The sequence below is a fragment of the Lithobates pipiens genome, unplaced genomic scaffold (assembly GCF_037356315.1).
Source record: "Lithobates pipiens isolate NorthernLeopardFrog02 unplaced genomic scaffold, aLitPip1_a1.2 Scaffold_52, whole genome shotgun sequence".
In the NCBI taxonomy this organism is placed as follows: Eukaryota; Metazoa; Chordata; class Amphibia; order Anura; family Ranidae; genus Lithobates; species Lithobates pipiens.
The window spans coordinates 3,455,805-3,472,946 of record NW_027507875.1 but is presented as its reverse complement, the minus strand read 5'-3'; the positions used below and the strand labels follow the sequence as shown (position 1 = coordinate 3,472,946).

Below are 17,142 nucleotides of genomic sequence, written 5' to 3'. Positions count from 1 at the left end.
CAGCATTAACCCCCATACCTGCCCCCCAACAAGATTTACAGGTTGTAGATATGTTCGATTTGCATGTTGTAGATATGTGCTATTTACAGGTTGTTGATATGTGCGATTTATAGGTTGTAGATACGTGCGATTTATAGGTTGTAGATATGTGCGATTTACAGGTTGTAGATATGTGCGATTTGCAGGTTGTAGATATGTGCGATTTACAGGTTGTGGATATGTGCAATTTATAGGATGTAGATATGTGCGATTTACAGGTTGTAGATATGTGCGATTTATAGGTTGTAGATATGTGCAATTTACAGGTTGTAGATATGTGCGATTTATAGGTTGTAGATATGTGCGATTTGCAGGTTGTAGATATGTGCGATTTACATGTTGTAGATATGTGCGATTTACAGGGTGTAGATATGTGCGATTTGCATGTTGTAGATATGTGCAATTTACAGGTGGTAGATATGTGACATTTACAGAATGCGATTTACAGAATGCAGATATGTGCTATTCACAGGTTGTAGATATGTGCGATTTGCAGGTTGTAGATATGTGCGATTTATAGGTTGTAGATATGTGCAATTTACAGGTTGTAGATATGTGCGATTTGCATGTTGTAGATATGTGCAATTTACAGGTTGTAGATATGTATGATTTACAGGTTGTAGATATGTGCAATTTACAGAATGCTTTTTACAGAATGCAGATATGTGCTATTTACAGGTTGTAGATACATGCAATTTGCATGTTGTAGATATGTGCGATTTGCATGTTGTAGATATGTGCAATTTACAGAATGCAGATGTGTGATTTACAGAATGCGATTTACAGAATGCAGATATGTGCGATTTGCATGTTGTAGATATGTGCAATTTACAGAATGCAGATGTGTGATTTACAAAATGAAGATATGTGCGATTTACATCTTGCAGAATGCAGATATGTGTGATATACAGGTTGTAGATATGTGCTATTTACAGGTTGTAGATATGTGCTATTTACAGAATGCAGATATGTGCGATTTACAGAATGCGATTTACAGATTGCAGATATGTGCGATTTACAGAATGCGATTAAGGCCGCGTACACACGGGCGGACTGTTCGCCCAACTTTGTCCGTCCAACAGTTTCGGCAAACAGTCCGCTCAAAATTAGCATGGACGGACATGGCCACACACGACGAACGAACAGTTTGCTGAAACCGTGCGCGATGACGTGAACGGCACGTACGACGGGACGAAAAATACGACGTCCTATACACTGCATTATAGCTTTCGGCGTGAAAATCCTTTCTGAGCATGCGCGCAACTTTGTTTGACGAACAAGCCTACACACGAGCGGACTGTTCGCTGAAACAAGGTTTCAGCAGACAGTTTTTCGGAAATTCCGAAAAACCTTGTCCGTCAAATTGTCCGCTGAAACTGTCCGCTGAAAGCCCACAAACGAGCGGACTGTCCGCCCAAACACTGTTCAGCGGACAAAGTTGGGCGAACAGTCCGCCCATGTGTACGCGGCCTTACAGAATGCAGATATGTGCGATTTGCATGTTGTAGATATGTGCAATTTACAGAATGCAGATGTGTGATTTACAAAATGAAGATATGTGCGATTTACATCTTGCAGAATGCAGATATGTGTGATATACAGGTTGTAGATATGTGCTATTTACAGGTTGTAGATATGTGCTATTTACAGAATGCAGATATGTGCGATTTACAGATTGCAGATATGTGCGATTTACAGAATGCGATTTACAGAATGCAGATATGTGCAATTTACAGGTTGCAGAATGCAGTTATGTGCGATTTACAGGTTGCAGAATGCAAATATGTGCGATTTACAGGTTACAGAAAAGGTGCCTGATGTGGTTATACACAAGATAAGCATGATTCATCTGCTTCAGTAGAGCCCTGTGTATAATGTGCAGCCTGGTATATGATGTTGATTCGATAAGGGGTGTGGCTTGTGAGAAGTGAGAGGGGCCAAATCTGAGGGGCGTGGTCTTGCACCCCCCCATCCTAAAACTTCACCAGCTGCCACTGCCAACATACCAACCTTCCCGTGCGTAAATTGCGATAAAGAGAGAAAACTGGAAAAGTGTTTGACATGAAATGGATAGAGCCGAGCCACCTGTCATTCTGCAAGCAATTAAAAACATACACTCAGGCCCCATGAACCTTAAAATGTGTCAGGTAGGATAATAAGAAAGGTGAAATGATACAGCATGAAATGAGGGAAATGAATAAACGACTTGCCACTAAGCAATCCTGAACAACCTAGACCGACCTTCTCCCAACCTGTAAACATACAAATAAAATAAGTACCTCAGTGGTGAAGCCGTGTTGCGAAACCCAATTTGGTGACCTCCCACCTGGCCCTTACCATGAGGTAACAAACCCCTAAGTAACCCGAACCTACCTGAATAGCCGAGACTGCAAATCCAAAGAAGAAAACACCCCTGAGGTCCTGCAACCGTGCCGACACTTGACAGTACGTAGAACTGACTAAGGACAAAAGAAATGAGACAAGCCAAATAACCATGCGACTCGCCACTGAATCAACAGAAACCAAGACCTGACCAGAGCAACATACAACTTATCCCACCCGTGTAAAACGTACCGAGAAAATACCCCGAAGGAAATAAGAGAGGCCCTGATGATAAATGAGCTTATAACGACCACCATGATCGCAGCAACATGAGAGGCTCCCTTTCCTCCCTCCCCCAAAACATCCCCTGACCATCTGGACCAAACGCACCCCCCCTTTCCCAGAAAAAACACCCTAAACCCTGCATGTGTGCCCTGCCTGGACCCCACACCGACTGAGCTTTCCCAGCGACAATACCAACCCAGAACCAACTGCACAGGCACTTACTACGGTTTTGACAAAAGTATAACTTGTATTGGCCACTCACAACCATACACAGCTCCAAAGTAGTTCCTGAGGGAAAAGGAAAGGAAAACATAGCATAAAATGACATTGCAGTATAACTGAAAAGAGAAACCCCCAACATTCCACAGTGCCCTGCAGTGAGGAGCCAGAGCCTGGGAACATAAAATGAAACATGACAATGAAATGACAACCGGAAAGAAATGACTGCAAAACACCCCAGCCGTTACCCGTGCATGACCATGACACCGCCCTACTTCTTACAATATCGACAGCAAAAATGTCCTATCCCAGACAGTGAGGCCCCTATGGAAACACTGCTGTTTGCAAATCAGTGACATACTCCCCCCCTGCACCAACCCCCCCCGGGCAAAACAGCAGGCAGCGCCTTCTGTCAGACTACCCTCCCCCCAACATGATCCCTAAGAAACGCCCACAACCTCCAGCAAGAACGTACCTATGTTGGCCAGTGATACCCCTATAGAATGCACTGCTATAATGACACCAGTGCCACCCCCCTCCCCCCCAAAATGAAAAAATTAGGCAGCGACTTCTGCTGGCTGTGACCACCCCCATCCCTACAAATGATTAAAATGAACCACACATTGACAATCCCCCCTACCCCCATCAGAACGCAACCATACCTCTAACCTGAAATGACCCCCTCTGACAACCTGCGACTACCCCCCGCTCCCCCGGAATAAATGCCCCCCAAGAAAACACCAACCCCCCACCAAGTACCTGACCTTGCACGACGGCAGAGAGAATAGGAGCCTACCACCGCCGAACACCTCCACAAGATGCACCGGAAATGCCGTCCGCGGTCACACCGGAAATGACATGTGCGATCGAAACCCAGACTCCTAACCCGAGATACGCCCACAACCTCCGGAAACATCCAGCAGGGCGGAACCGAGGCCGTCTTATAACAGCGAGGCTCCTCCCACAAATGGAGGCGGACCTACGTCCCGCCTCCCCACATCCACATGTTGTTGGCGTCGATGACCTGTTTTGTTTTTCTGCTTGTTTGCAGAGGTGACCATCATGGCGTTTGTCAAGAGGGTTGAGAGTGGCCAGCAAGATTGCCTACGGCCACATCACCCTGAATGCGCTTGATCTCGGATGCTAAGCAGGGTCGGGCCTGTTTTTTTTTTTAACATAAGATTTTATGAAATTTGTACAGTACATGTCAGAACAGTGGTACAATCTCAGCAGTGATTGTCATGACATTTTACAGCGGTAGACCAAGAAGAGTATATAGAGAGAAAAATCCAATCTGGGCTAAGCAGCATAGATAACATATCAGATTACAACATACAATCAGGTAGTATCCTTGTCAAGCCAGAATTGCATTCAGAAAGTAAGGTCAGTGTAGTACACATCATCACAGGGGGGGTACCATCGTCTATACCAAACACAGGTCATCCCCAGCTAACTGAAAAAGGCAAACAGATTTCCCGGCCCTCCCTACCACCACCACCTTCCTACTTAGAGATTCTTATACCGTCTTCAGCTTAGTGACTAAGGAAGTGGTCTCTCTTTGGTCCAGGGGCCCCATATCTTATCAAATTTTTTGGGACAGTTTCTTCCCAGGTACCTCAATTTATAGAGCGGCAAGGCCGCATCAATCAGGGCTCTCCATTGAGAAACCATTGAGGGACTAGGGTCCTGCCATTTAATTAGGATAGCTTTCCTAGCATAGAAGGCTGAGTAGAATACCAATAGTTTTTTAGCCTGCGATGCTGGGAGCGTATCTACAATTCCCAATAAAAGGGGTAGCAGATCACAGGGGACTTCAAACTGGCCTATAGAACTGATCTCCGATGCCACCCCCCTCCAGAAGGTCTGCAAGCACACACAGGACCATGTAATATGGAAGAAAGTACCAGAGGCCAAGCCGCATTTAGGGCACATATCATTTCTGTTAGGGTAAATTCTGGCCAGACGTTCCGGGGAGTAGTAAGCTCAGTGAAGAAACCTAAGCTGGGTGTATCTGTCTCTAGAGGATATCATGAGAGGTAGATATTGTTAGACACCCTCCTCCCAATCCCCCTCCTCTAATTCTGGTATATCTCGCTGCCATCTGGAGAACAGACGGGAGAAAACAGAGGTATCAATACTGTTTAAAACATCATATAGGGTCGACAATGTTTTCTTTTCATTCGATAGGGCCAGAATGGTCTCCACAGGGGTCGCCTCCAGAGTGATAGCACATGTAAACTGTGCTCGATAGGCATGCCGGAGCTGGATGTATCTAAAAAACATGGAGTTAGGCATCTCGTGTCTACGTTTCAGTTCATCAAATGGAAGCAACCCCTGTGAGGAGGAGACATCCGCCAAAGTTTTGATACCACTCCGGGCCCATAACAGCGGGCCGGAATGGTTTGAAAGTGGGGCAGCCGCGGGTTCCCCCACAACGGAGTAGCAGGGGACCAGCTATGCGGTTTTCCTATCCTGGTCCTAACTGCATCCCAGACCCTCAGTGTGGTCCGCATCGAGGGAGTAACCCCGGAATTGGACCTAGGGCCTCTGTGGACCAAATTCCGGAGTTCGGAATAAGAGCCCAGGAGTGCCACCTCAAGGGTAGCTGCAGGGTTTGCCGGCTCTGCCCACAACCACCACCGCACCATTACCAGGACTGCGGCCCAGTAGTATTTAACAAAGGACGGTAAAGCTAAACCCCCTAAAGAGAGCGGAAGCTGAATCTTGCTCTGTGCTATTCTCGGGGTGCCGCTGTTCCAGATAAAATAAATAATCAGACTGTTTAGCTTCCGAAAGAAAGCCTGGGGAATATGCACTGGGGTTTGTCTAAATAAGTAGGTGAACTTGGGCAGGACCGTCATCTTGATCATGTTAACTCTGCCCCCTGGCGAAAGAGGCAAAGTCCTCCAACCTGAGCACTGTCGCGTCAGTGAGGACAAAACCGGGTCAAGATTAAGAGGTATGAATCGGGTCAGGTCTCTGTGGATTATCACCCCCAAATACTTAAACTGTGTGACCAACTGAAGTGGGGCAATAACTGGGAGCCCAGCATCCGAGGGGTGAAGGGCAAACAGGACAGACTTGTCCTAGTTTACTCGGACACCTGAGTACCTGCCAAAGGTGTCGATAAGGGAGAGGGCCTCCTCCAATGACGTGGACACCTCCCGGAGGTACAAAAGGGTGTCGTCGGCAAATAAGGGAAATTTTCTCCTCCACAGAGCCCAAGGGGATGCCAGGGATCACCGAAGAAGATCTGATCAACATGGCCATTGGGTCTATAGCTAGCGCAAAGAGCGCCGGAGAGAGCAGGCATCCCTGTTGAGTACCCCTGCGGAGGAGAAAAGGGGGAGAAACAACCCATCCAGTGCGCACTCGTGCCCTAGGGGCACCGTAGATAGCCTTCACCCAGGAAACAAATCTGGGGCCAAAGCGGAGCAGGACCCCCCAAAGATACTCCCACTCGACAGAGTCGAATGCTTTTTCAGCATCCAGGGAGGCCACTGCATCCGCCGGAGCCAGGTGGGCATCAGATCCCAGAACCGTGTATAACCTCCAGAGATTTACAGTATATCCATACCCTTGCCCGGCATAAAACCAGTCTGGTCCTCGTGAACCAGGGTGAGGATTACCTCATTTAATCTCCACGCCAAGATTTTAGTAAGGACCTTGGCGTCGGCATTAAGTAAGGATATGGGTCGGTATAAGGAACACAGCTCCGGGTCCTTACCCGGCTTGGGTATAACCACTATGATCGCCTCAGCCATTGACGCCGGTAGGGCCTCCCCCCGAAGAGATTGGACTATCATATAGTGCAGCCTGGGGACCAACTCGTCCCCATACTGCCTATAAAATTCCAGAGGAATCCCATCAAGGCCCGGAGTTTCCCCCGCCTGGAGTTCCCCCAGCGCCCGCCGAACCTCCTCCTCCGCTATGGGGGCCTCCAGAGAGTCCCGGGCCTCAGGAGAGAGAGTAGGGAACTGGATATGGTTCAGGAACCGGTCAAGGTCAGCGCTGGAGTAGTCCACCCGAGAGCTATAGAGATCGCTATAGTAGGAAGCGAACCGGGCATTTATGAGCAAGGGGTCCACCAGAACCGTGCCATCCGAGCCCCAAATACAGGCAATAGAGGTGATAGGCTGTTGCTCTCTAGCCAACCAGGCCAGCAGGCGGGTGAGCCCCCTGCTCAAAAATGCGGTGCGTCTGAGCCAGTTGTTGCTTTTTTGCCCCCGACACCCTAAGAAGCATCACCTCCCTGTAACCCATTTACATGTCTAGATAAGTAATAGGGTTCTGGGTGGAGACATAGCAAGCCTCCAGCTCCCTGGCAGATACCTCAGCTTCCGCCAAAGTAATCGCCAACTCATGTCGGGCCTTAGCTATAGAGGATTGGTATGCCCCCCTAATGTATGCCTTAAACGCATCCCACACATTAAGTTCTGAGGCCGAACCCGCATTTGTTAGCCAGTAAGTCTGGATATGTTTAGAAATCTCCATCTTCACCAGCGGGTCAGAGATCCAATACCTAGATAAGCGCCAGATTCTCTCCGTGGGGGGAGTCAGCATTTGAAAGGTACATAGCATGGGGGCATGATCCGATATGCCTCTCGGAAGCATGTCCACCACCCGCACCCGTGAGAGAATCTCGCCACTAACCAACACCAGGTCAATCCGTGACATAGCTCTATAGGAGTGACATGTATAGGCCTTCTCCCCCGGGTCTCCACCGCCAAACATCAGTAAGGCCATAAAGGTCAGCCCATCTCGATAGCGGGGAGTCCACTCCACACCCCAGGGACATCCTATCCAATGCAGGGTTTGGTACCATGTTAAAATCACCCGCAATAATAATGTTATTGGTGGGGTAACTAGACAGGAGGGGAACCAGTAGCTTTAACAGGGCAGTGGCAGCTGGTGGCGGGATGTAAAGACCCACAATTACCATTTCCACTGTGTCTATAACAGCATGCAGGATCACATATCTGCCCCCCGGGTCCAGTTGGACATTCAGTATTTCACACGTCAGGGATTTATGTATCAGTATACTAACCCCTCGTGCATAGCACGAGTACGTAGAGTGATAACCCCTGCCCACCCACTGCCTCCGCAGGCTCAAGATCCTACCCCCCACAAGATGTGTCTCCTGTAGGATGCACACATGTGGGCTATGCTGCTTAAGATATGCCCATACCAAGGAGCGTTTTAATTTATCGTTCAGTCCCCGGACGTTCCAGGACAGCAGCCTCATCTGAGCCATAGCGAGGTCTGCCGCAAAAGAACGCCAGGGGAGCATCGTATCCCTGGGCCCGGGTGGAGACAAGTATCACAATGCCCACCCCCCGGCAGGCCCAACCCTGCTTAGCATCCGAGATCAGACGAGATCGGGCGCATTCAGGGTGATGTGGCCGTAGGCAGTCTTGTTGGCCACTCTCAACCCTCTTGACAAACGCAAAGATGGTCACCTCTGCAAACAAGCAGAAAAACAAAACAGGTCGTCGACGCCAACAACATATTAAAAATAGCCTACGTCACCTGGTATTCCCAGGCAGTCTCCCATCCAGGTACTAACCAGGCCCGACCCTGCCTAGCATCTGAGATCAGACAAGATCAGGGACATTCAGGGTGACATGGCTGTAGGTGATCTTGCTGGCCACTCTCAACCCTCTTGACAAACGCCAAGATGGTCACCTCGGCAAACAAGCAGAAAAATTAAACAGGTCGTAGACGCCTACAACATATAAAAAAAAAGACTACGGCACCTGATATTCGCAGGCGGTCTCCCATCCAAGTACTAACCAGGCCCGACCCTGCTTAGCATCGGAGATCAGGCGCATTCAGGATACTATGAATGCCCCCAATCTCATCTGATCTCAGATGCTAAGCAGGTTCGGGCCTGGTTAGCACCTGGATGGGAAACCGCCAGGGAATACCAGGTGCCGTATTCTTTTTCTTAATATGTTGTTGGCGTCGACAACCTGTTTTATTTTTCTGCTTGTTTGCCAAGGTGAATATGTTGGCGTTTGTCAAGAGGGTTGAGAGTGGCCAGAAAGATTGCTTACTGTACATCACCCTGAATGCGCCCGATCTCATCTGATCTCGGATACTAACCAGGGTCGGGCCTGGTTTGTACCTGGATGGGAGACCGCCTGGGAATACCAGGTGCCATGGGCTTTTTTTAATATGTTGGCGTCGACGATCTGTTTTATTTTTCTGCTTGTTTCTGAGGTGACCATCTTGGCGTTTGTCAAGAGGGTTGCGAGTGGCCAGCAAGTTCGCCTAAGGCCACATCACCCTGAATGCGCCCGATCTAGTCTGATCTCGAATGCTAAGCAGGTTCGGGCCTGGTTAGAATCTGGATGGGAGACCGCCTGGGAATACCAGGTGCCGTAGGCTTCTTTTTATATGTTGTTGGCGTCGAAGACCTGTTTTGTTTTTCTGATTGTTTGCCGAGGTGACCATCTTGGCGTTTGTCAAGAGGGTTGAGAGTGGCCAGCAAGATCGCCTACTGTACATCACCCTGAATGCACCCAATCTCGTCTGATCTCGGATGCTAAGCAGGGTGGGGCTTGGTTAGTATCTGGATGGGATTCCGCCAAGGAATACCAGGTGCCGTAGGCTTTTTTTTAATATGTTGTTGGCGTCAACGACCTGTTTTATTTTTCTGCTTGTTTGCCGAGGTGAATATGTTGGCGTTTGTCAAGGGGGTTGAGAGTGGCCAGAAAGATCACCAACTGTACATCACCCTGAATGCGCCCGATCTCGTCTGATCTGGGATGCTAAGCAGGGTCGAGCCTGGTTAGTACCTGGATGGGAGACTGCCTGGGAATACTAGGTGCCGTAGGCTTTTTTTTAATATGTTGTTGGCGTCGAGAACCTGTTTTATTTTTCTGCTTGTTTGCCGAGGTGACCATCTTGGCATTTGTCAAGAGGGTTTGGCCAGCAAGTTTGCCTATGGCCACATCACCCTGAATGTCCCCGATCTCATCTGATCTCGGATGCTAAGCAGGGTTGGGCCTGGTTAGTACCTTGATGGGAGACCGCTTGGGAATACCAGGTGCCGTAGGCTTTTTTTTTAATATGTTGTTGGCGTCAACGACCTGTTTTATTTTTCTGCTTGTTTGCCGAGGTGACCATTTTGGCGTTTGTCAAGAGGGTTGAGAGTGGCTAGCAAGCTGGGCTACGGCGACATCACCCTGAATGCGCCCGATCTCGTCTGATCTCGGATGCTAAGCAGGGTCGGACCTGGTTATTACCTGGATAGGAGACCGCCTGGGAATACCAGGTGCCGTAGGCTTTTTTTAATATGTTGTTGACGTCGACAACCTGTTTTATTTTTCTGCTTGTTTGACAAGGTGACCATCTTGGCGTTTGTCAAGAGGGTTGAGAGTGGCCAGCAAGAGTGCCTATGGCCAGATCACCCTAAATGCACCAGATCTTGTCTGATCTTGAATGCTAAGCAGGGTCATGCCTGGTTAGTAACTGGATGGGAGACCGCCTGGGAATACCAGGTGTCATAGGCTTTTTTTTAATATGTTGTTGGCATCGACAACCTACGGCCACATCACTCTAAATGTGCGAAATCTTGTCTGATTTCAGATGCTAAGCAGGGTCTGGCTTGGATAGTACCTGGATAGGACACCACCTGGGAATACCAGGTGCCGTAGGCTTTTTTTTAAATATGTTGGTGGCGTAGACGACCTGTTTCTTTTTTGCTTGTCTGCCGAGGTAACCATCTTGGCATTTGTCAAGAGGGTTGAGAGTGGCCGCAAGATCCCCTACGGCCACATCACCCTGAATGCGCCTGATACATCTGATCTCGGATGCTAAGCAGGGTCGGGCCTCGTTGGTACCTGGATGGGAGACTGCCTGGTAATACCAGGTGCCGTAGGCTTTTTTTGAATATGTTGTTGGCATCGACGACCTGTTTAATTTTTCTGTTTGTTTGCTGAGGTGACCATCTTGGCGTTTGTCAAGAGGGTTGAGAGTGGCCAGCAAGATCCCCTAGGGCCACATCACCCTGAATGTTCCCAATCTCATCTGATCTGGGATACAAAGCAGGGTCGGGCCTGGTTAGTACCTGGATGGGAGTTCGCCTGGGAATAGAAGGTGCTGTAGGCTTTTTTTTAATATGTTGTTGGCGTCGACAACCTGTTTTATTTTTCTGCTTGTTTGCCGAGGTAACCATCTTGGCATTTGTCAAGAGGGTTGAGAGTGGCCAGCAAGATCCCCTACGGCCACATCACCCTGAATGCGCCTGATACATCTGATCTCAGATGCTAAGCAGGGTCGGGCCTCGTTGGTACCTGGATGGGAGACCGCCTGGTAATACCAGGTGCCGTAGGCTTTTTTTTAATATGTTGTTGGCATCGACGACCTGTTTAATTTTTCTGTTTGTTTGCTGAGGTGACCATCTTGGCGTTTGTCAAGAGGGTTGAGAGTGGCCAGCAAGATCGCCTACGGCCACATCACTCTAAATGTGCGAAATCTTGTCTAATTTCAGATTCTAAGCAGGGTCCGGCCTGGATAGTGCCTTGATAGGACACCACCTGGGAATACCAGGTGCCGTAGGCTTTTTTTTAACATGTTGGTGGCATCGACGACCTGTTTCTTTTTTGCTTGTTTGCCGAGGTAACCATCTTGGCATTTGTCAAGAGGGTTGAGAGTGGCCAGCAAGATCCCCTATGGCTATATCACCTTGAATGCGCCTGATACCATCTGATCTCGGATGCTAAGCAGAGTCAGGCCTTGTTAGTACCTGGATGGGAGACCGCGTGGTAATAGCAGGTGCCGTAGGCTTTTTTTTAATATGTTGATGGCATCGACAACTTGTTTTATTTTTCTGCTTGTTTGCCGAGGTGACCATCTTGGCGTTTGTCAAGAAGGTTTGGAGTGAGCAGCAAGTTGGCCTACGGCTTCATCACTCTCAATGCGCCCAATCTCGTCTGATCTCGAATGCTAAGCAGGGTCAGGACTGGTTAGTACCTGGATGGGAGAACGCCTGGGAATACCAGTTGCTGTAGGCTTTTTTTAATATGTTGTTGGCATCGGCGACCTGTTTTATTTTTTTGCTTGTTTACCTAGGTGACCATCTTGGCGTTTGTCAAGAGGGTTGAGAGTGGCCAGCAAGATCGCTTACAGCCACATCACCTTGTTTTACCCAAAGCTAAGGGAGGAATTGGTCTGCGCTATTATTGGGCAGTACACATGACCAGGGTAGTTGACTGGAAGATCCATACGCACTGCAAAGACTGGGTGGAACTGGAACGACTTGCTGTAGGTCACGACTTGCGAGTGCTTCCCTGGTGTAACAAACAACCCAGTGGACCCCAGCTCCCTGCGCACCCTCTCGTTGGGGCGACCTTGCAGGAATTTACCATGGCCTGCAAGGCGCTAGCGCTTTCACACACCGAGAGACCGATCACCCATATTAGGGGAAACCCTGACTTCCCCCCGGGGTTATCCGCCAGCTTTTTAGCTCGGGAATGGCCGTATACAGAGATGGTAGCGAAACAGTTCTTTCGGAGAGGCAAATTTTTGAGCCATCATGACTTAGCCACGCTATCCAACACAAAGTCATTCCTGCACTGGTCCTATATGCAGCTAAAGCATTTCTTAGATGATCCGGGGGAGGAGACAGGGGTACCTGACAAAGCCCACTGTGTTTGAAGCCCTGTGTTCAAGCACGACTCCCCAGAACCATGTGATCTCAACTCTGTGTGCATCCATGTTTGAGACGCAGCATTCTGGTAGGCGCTCAGATCAGGCTTTCTGGGGGTCCGTGCTGGACCGGGAGGTAACGGGTGGAGAGTAGGATCGCATACACTTATACATCCACAAAGGGTCCCTTAACGTAAGCACGCAAGAAAATGGATATAAACTAAAAACGAGATGGTACAAAATCCCGGACTTGCTCCATAGAATCTTTCCGACAGTTTCTGATCAATGTTGGCGATGTGGTCAGGAGCCCGGCCCCCTCCTCCATATATGGTGGGGATGCTCTTTAATTTAGCCTTACTGGAGGCAAGTCCACGAGGTAACCACAGACATTTCGTCCCTAGCTTTGGAGTTCTCCCCTGCACAAAATCTACTGCATCTATCTAAAGATCCCCAAAATAAGTATTTTAAAGCGGGAGTCCACCGGGACTCCATGTTTTTTTTTTTTTTTAAAAGCCAGCAGCTACAAATACTGCAGCTGCTGACTTTTAAAATAGTGACACTTACCTGTCCAGCGCGCCCGCGATGTCGGCACCCGAAGCCGATCTCTAGGTCGCCTGTCGGGTCCTGCCGCCGCCATCTTGGTTATGGGAATCAGGAAATGGAGCCTTTCGGCTTAATTTCCCGGTTCCCTACTGTGCATGCGCGAATCGCACTGCGCAATAAGGACGCTCCCCGCTGCCTCTGGGATCTGTGGGTTTCCCAGCAGGCAGCGGGGCACTTGCGGGAAGGGGCAGGCACTTGCGGAAAGGGGCGTACGTTACGCCCCTTTCCGCAGAGAGCTATCCCGGAAGTGGGTGCAGTTACCTGGATTATCCAGGTAACTGCACCCCCCTCCCCCCTGAAAGGTGCCGATTGTGGCACCGGAGGGGGGGAGGGTTCCGATGAGCGGAAGGTCCACTTTAGGGTGGACCTCCGCTTTAAGTCCCTGGCGATGCATATGATCAATGCCGCAAGGCTCTGTATTCCGGTACATTGGAGATCTATGTCCCCCCCCCCAATTAAAAGCTGGATTCACCACATTAACCGTATAGAGACAATGGAGGAGCTGATTCGCACGGCACATGCACATGACAGAATAGCCAGCTTCTCAGCAGTCTGGGAAGCGTGGCGGACTTTCAAATCGTCTCAAAGATAACTTACTTTAATGCAGAATTAAGAGAAAATAGAACCCTGAAAGAGGGATTTTTCCTGACTGCCATTCCCCCAGTGGGTAGTGCCTATGGTACTGCCTATCTGGACATAGCTGATGCTCTGGAGTGTACAGTTACTTCCCCCTTGGCTGCTTAATTGAGATGGAGAGGGTAGCTGGTTGGCGACCCCACCCCCATCCCGTCCGAGGGCTTGTCCAAGCCTCTCCCCCTTACCCCCCAGCTCATTGTCTTCCCCCTCTAAGTCCCAGCTGGCCCCCTCTTCCTCTTCCCACCTCCACCCCCTGCCCTCTTTTTTTTTTTTTCCCCTCCTTCCCCTCCCTTTTCTCCTGTCCAACTCATATACTGCACCAACCGCATCCTATGGTCATCTAGGCATCCTTAATAGCGATTGCAGTGAGGTGGGTGGGGTTGGAGAGCCATGTCAGCAGGCATCATTCACCCTTGGGAGTCTTAGGGACAAACAACCAAATGTTATTGGGGCTCCCAGGCCCCCTCGCTGTCTGGTAGGAGTTGCTAGCAACCATACGCGCAATTGACATCATGGGTGCAACGGATCGGAGCGCAAATAGGGTGCAGTACTCACTTAGGCAAGCTGGAATGAAGGCGAGTACCCAGGTGATACAATATTTACAGTTGCCTAATTGGAAACGTATTGTTTGGAATTTACTGTATATGATTACTACAACATTGGCTTGTTACTGAGAAAATGTAAGGTCACGTTGACCAGTAAACGTGCCCTGAACGGATTGATGTTACTTTTAAAAATAATTTAAAAAAAAATTGTGGAACAAAAAAATAAATAAAACAGGTCGTCGACGCCAACAACACATTAAAAAAAGCCTACGGCACCTGGTATTCCCATGCAGTCTCACATCCAGATACTTACTAGCACCGACCCTGCTTAGCATCTGAGATCAGACGAAATTGGGCGAATTCAGGGTGATGTGGTCGTAGGCGATCTTGCTAGCCACTCTCAACCCTCTTGACAAACGCCAAGATGGTCACCTTGGCAAACAAGCAGAAAAATAAAACAGGTCGTCGACGTCAACAACATATTAAAAAAAAGCCTACGGCACCCGGAATCCCCAGGCGGTTTCCCATCCAGGTACTATCCAGGCCTGACCCTGCTTAGCATCCGAGATCAGACAAGATCAGGCGAATTCAGGGTGATGTGGTCGTAGGCAATCTTGCTAGCCACTCTCAACCCTCTTGACAAATGCTAAGATGGTCACCTCAGCAAACAAGCAGAAAAACATAACAGGTCGTTGATGCCAGCAACATATTTAAAAAAAAGCTAACGGCACCTGGTATTCCCAGACGGTCTCCCATCCAGATACTAACCAGATCCAATCCTGCTTAGCATCCGAGATCGGACAAAATCGGGAACATTCATGGTGATGTGGCTGTAGGGGATCTTGGTGGCTACTCTCAACCTTCTTGACAAATGCTAAGATGGTCACCTCGGCAAACAAGCAGAAAATTAAAACAGGTCGTCGACGCCAACAACAAATTAAAAAAAAGCTTACGCACCTGGTATTCCCAGGCGATCTCCCATCCAGGTACTAACCAGGCACGACCCTGCTTGGCATCCAAGATCAGACGAGATCGGCGCATTCAGGGTGATGTGGCCATAGGCGATCTTGCTGGCCACTCTCAACCCTCTTGACAAACGCCAAGATGGTCATCTCGGCAAACAAGCAGAAAAATTAAACAGGTCGTCGACGCCAACAACATATTAAAAAAATGCCTACAGCACCTGGTATTCCCAGGCGGAATCCCATCCAGGTACTAACCAGGTTCGACCCTGCTCAGCATCCGAGATCAGTCAAGATCAGGCGCATTCAGGGTGATTTGGCCATAGGTGATCTTGCTGGCCACTCTCAACCCTCTTGACAAATGCCAAGATGGTCACCTCGGCAAACAAGCAGAAAAATAAAACATGTCGTCGACGCCAACAACATATAAAATAAAGCCTACGGCACCTGGTATTCCCAGGCGGTCTCCCATCCACGTACTAACCAGGCCCGACCCTGCTTAGCATCCGAGATCAAACGAGATCGGGCGCATTCAGGGTGATGTGGCTGTAGGCGATCATACTGGCCACTCTCAACCCTCTTGACAAACGCCAAGATGGTCACCTCGGCAAAAACGCAGAAAAATCAAACAGGTCGTCGACGCCAACAACATATTTAAAAAATGCCTATGAAACCTGGTATTCCCAGGTGGTCTCTCATCCAGGAACTAAACAGGCCCGACCCTGCTTAGCAACCGAGATCAGACGAGATTGGGCGCGATTGGGCGCATTCAGGGTGATGTACAGTAGGCGATCTTGCTGGCCACTTTTAAACCTCTTGACAAACGCCAAGATGGTCACCTTGGCAAACAAGCCGAAAAATAAAACAGGTCTTCGACACCAACAACATATTAAAAAAAGAACGTACGGCACCTGGTATTCCCAGGCGGTCTCCCATCCTGGAACAAACCAGGCCCAACCCTGCTTATTATCCAAGATCATAGAAGATCAGGTGCATTCAGGGTGATGTGGCCATAAGCGATCCTGCTAGCCACTCTCAACCCTCTTGAAAAACGGCAAGGTGGTCACCTCGGCAAACAAGCAGAAAAATAAAATAGGTCGTCGATGCCAACAACATATTAGAAAAAAGCCTACGGTACCTGGTATTCCCATGCGGTCTCCCATCCAGGTACTAACCATGCCTGACCCTGCTTAGCATCCGAGATCAGATGAGATCGGGCACATTCAGGGTGATGTGGCCATAGCTGATCTTGCTGGCCACTCTCAACCCTCTTGACAAACGCCAAGATAGTCACCTCAGCAGGGTGATGTGGCCATAGACGATCTTGCTGGCCAATCTCAACCCTCTTGACAAATGCCAAGATGTTCACCTCGGCAAACAAGCAGAAAAATAAAACAGGTCGTTGACGCCAACAACATAATAAAAAAAAGCCTACGACACCTGGTATTCCCAGACGGCCTACCATCCATGTACTAACCAGGCCCGACCCTGCTTAGCAACCGAGGTCAGATGAGATCGAGCGCATTCAGGGTGATATGGCCGTAGGCAATCTTGCTAGGTATGTAGTCAGGGCACTGATAATCAGTGCCCAATTACAATTCAGTGCCCACCAGTGCCAGCAATCAGTGGGCAATAGTGATGCCAGTCAGTGCTGGCTATCAGTGCTGCCCATCAATGCTCATCACTGCTGCCCATCAATGCCGCCCATTAATGCCCACCAGCGCCAATAGTGATGCAAGTCAGTGCTGGCTATCAGTGCTGCCCATAAATGCCCATCACTGCTGCCCATCAGTGCCGCCAATCAGTACCCACCAGTGCCACCCATCAGTACTCATCAGTGCCACATATCAATGCCACCTATCAGTGTCCATAAGTGT

General features: G+C 49.1%; 2 non-coding genes and 16 pseudogenes across 2 annotated transcripts; 10 read left to right on the top strand and 8 right to left on the bottom strand.

Annotated features, from left to right (window-relative positions):
• Window positions 1-8,382: 8,382 nt before the first annotated feature.
• Window positions 8,383-8,501, bottom strand: LOC143957395 (5S ribosomal RNA; annotated as a pseudogene).
• Window positions 8,502-8,915: 414 nt separating this feature from the next.
• LOC143957509 (5S ribosomal RNA) lies at window positions 8,916-9,033 on the top strand (annotated as a pseudogene).
• Window positions 9,034-9,136: 103 nt separating this feature from the next.
• On the top strand, window positions 9,137-9,255 carry LOC143957431 (5S ribosomal RNA; annotated as a pseudogene).
• A 107-nt stretch (window positions 9,256-9,362) lies between these two features.
• LOC143957617 (5S ribosomal RNA) lies at window positions 9,363-9,480 on the top strand (annotated as a pseudogene).
• Window positions 9,481-9,588: 108 nt separating this feature from the next.
• LOC143957538 (5S ribosomal RNA) lies at window positions 9,589-9,706 on the top strand (annotated as a pseudogene).
• Window positions 9,707-9,809: 103 nt separating this feature from the next.
• LOC143957345 (5S ribosomal RNA) lies at window positions 9,810-9,928 on the top strand. Its single transcript, XR_013270064.1, has one exon. It is a non-coding gene; the product is annotated as a 5S ribosomal RNA (ribosomal RNA).
• Window positions 9,929-10,037: 109 nt separating this feature from the next.
• LOC143957352 (5S ribosomal RNA) lies at window positions 10,038-10,156 on the top strand (annotated as a pseudogene).
• Window positions 10,157-10,263: 107 nt separating this feature from the next.
• On the top strand, window positions 10,264-10,382 carry LOC143957565 (5S ribosomal RNA; annotated as a pseudogene).
• Window positions 10,383-10,861: 479 nt separating this feature from the next.
• LOC143957593 (5S ribosomal RNA) lies at window positions 10,862-10,980 on the top strand (annotated as a pseudogene).
• Window positions 10,981-11,088: 108 nt separating this feature from the next.
• LOC143957504 (5S ribosomal RNA) lies at window positions 11,089-11,206 on the top strand (annotated as a pseudogene).
• Window positions 11,207-11,766: 560 nt separating this feature from the next.
• LOC143957570 (5S ribosomal RNA) lies at window positions 11,767-11,885 on the top strand (annotated as a pseudogene).
• A 2,909-nt stretch (window positions 11,886-14,794) lies between these two features.
• Window positions 14,795-14,913, bottom strand: LOC143957342 (5S ribosomal RNA; annotated as a pseudogene).
• Window positions 14,914-15,249: 336 nt separating this feature from the next.
• Window positions 15,250-15,366, bottom strand: LOC143957548 (5S ribosomal RNA; annotated as a pseudogene).
• A 108-nt stretch (window positions 15,367-15,474) lies between these two features.
• On the bottom strand, window positions 15,475-15,593 carry LOC143957354 (5S ribosomal RNA; annotated as a pseudogene).
• Window positions 15,594-15,700: 107 nt separating this feature from the next.
• Window positions 15,701-15,819, bottom strand: LOC143957590 (5S ribosomal RNA). The gene has a single exon (XR_013270066.1). It is a non-coding gene; the product is annotated as a 5S ribosomal RNA (ribosomal RNA).
• Window positions 15,820-16,164: 345 nt separating this feature from the next.
• LOC143957521 (5S ribosomal RNA) lies at window positions 16,165-16,283 on the bottom strand (annotated as a pseudogene).
• A 108-nt stretch (window positions 16,284-16,391) lies between these two features.
• Window positions 16,392-16,510, bottom strand: LOC143957260 (5S ribosomal RNA; annotated as a pseudogene).
• Window positions 16,511-16,693: 183 nt separating this feature from the next.
• On the bottom strand, window positions 16,694-16,812 carry LOC143957229 (5S ribosomal RNA; annotated as a pseudogene).
• Window positions 16,813-17,142: the final 330 nt, after the last annotated feature.